The following is a 2011-nucleotide window of genomic DNA, read 5'->3' as shown; positions in this document are numbered from 1 at the left end:
AGGATGTTATTACAACATTGCTTAGGGAATAGTAGGAATTGCATTTGATTGACATTCTGAATGATCGAATTATAAATAAAGCCTACGAACATTTGTAATCTTTTAAATAACTTCATCGTTGACTACAATTTTTATTTTTTATCTAGTTCAAAATCTGAATTTAAACAAACGTGTAGAATATAATCCTAGAATCATCCATTTAAACATTTAAAAGGAAATTTAAAAAAAAATGTTTATATTTACGGATGGAATGCAAAGGATTAAATGGTTGCTTTGAGTAAACAAATACTGAAAGGAAGGCATGCACTCTTTGTTGTATAAAATTATTTGATGCAACAGATGCGGGATTGGAATTCAGGATCAGAATGCACTAAAGAGAGGATTCGATTGTTGTCCATTGAACGGAACGTTCGCTTGGAGACACCGGAGCCGACGGGAGCACTACATACCCTCCTTGGGCACTGCCATGCAGAAGATATGACAATATAAAATACCGCTTGACTGGGCGATTCTTCCTCTTCATGCACCAGTCCTGTCCCATGAGCCGCAGGCCCGCATCCCTCAGGCACGCCTCAATGACGTGGTCTCAGGAAGGTTTTGGCGGCTATTGATTCCGCGGGAAAACGGAGGTCTTGGCGCAACCTGTCCGCTCTCTGGCTGCACTCAGCAGTTCGCCGAGTTTCCGCGAGAATGCGCTACTTTACCGCCGAATTTAAATTACGGCCCACGTGGTCTGTATTAGTCATGGTTTTCTTTCGTGAGCAAGACTGCTAATATTAATATGAGATGACAGATCATAACAGCTCCTTTGTCAGACATAACTAGGGAGTGAATATTGTTAAGTGCATTTACTAAATGCATTGTAACAGTAAAATGGATTTTTTGGTAAGTATATTTATTACATATAGTAAGTATACCTTCTTAAAAACTATTATTACAAATTCTGAATATTTTATTCATATCGTGGAATGAAACATTTTGTTATATTAAACTAGGGAATCTTAATTATGTTCTGGTTTAACTTGTTTTCATTTTTATTTAATTGAATTTGCCATATTAAATACAATGGAAACAATAAAAAAAAATTACTATTTTTTCCAAAGAATATTTTATTTCAATAAAACTGGTTAGGTATGTAGTAGATTATTAGTATGAGAAAAAAAAAACTGGAGCTGCACTAATAAGGTCAAAATTGTCACTCATATTTATTGGAAAAAGATGAAAAATTATTTAACTGTTTCATTAATGTATGAAACAGAAAAAAACATAACGTTGATAGAAAAAAAGCCGAACACCAAAAAGGCACTAATGTATTACACTACTACACCAACTAGGGATGCGACATCGATGTCGATGTTTTTAAGCCGATCTTTTTTTAACATCGATGTTTTACGTTTGTCAATTTCAAAACAATTTCCTATCAACAATGTGGTGGGATAAAAAGGACCTCCAACCATCACGCTAACGACGTAATAAAGATAAATTACGACTAGAAAAACATCGATGTTTTAAAATATTTATGCTTAATATTAAAACATCATTACATACAAATCTTTGCCTAAAATACATCGATGTTTTTTGTAGTCGATGTCGGATTCTTACTTTCAAAAACCACTTCTGACAGGCCGTAAAATGCGTGATGTTGGAACAGACCTTACGTTACTCAAATGGATGTTCAAAAACATCGATGTATTTTGAGTAATGTATTGTAAGCAACGATATTTTAAAAACATCGATGTTTTTTGGAGTTCATATCCTATTGGTTGATTGAAAAAGCACTTCTGACTGGCCGGAGCATGGGTAGTCTTTATAAAAGACTTTATGTCACGGAAATGGTTAAAAAAAAAAACATCGATGTTTTTTGTCGATGTTTTAGTATTGAACATCGATGTTTTTTTATCGATGTGGCATCTCTAACACCAACGCATACGAAATTTCATCCCTCTAACTAAGTGAAGAGTCTGTAGAGGTATGCAAAACATTAAAATGGTTCTCAGGACAAAATGAAATT

This window comes from Halyomorpha halys, unplaced genomic scaffold (genome assembly GCF_000696795.3).
Source record: "Halyomorpha halys isolate HHAL.00 unplaced genomic scaffold, Hhal_1.1 Scaffold138.1, whole genome shotgun sequence".
NCBI lineage: Eukaryota > Metazoa > Arthropoda > Insecta > Hemiptera > Pentatomidae > Halyomorpha > Halyomorpha halys.
This window is presented reverse-complemented; position numbering follows the sequence as displayed.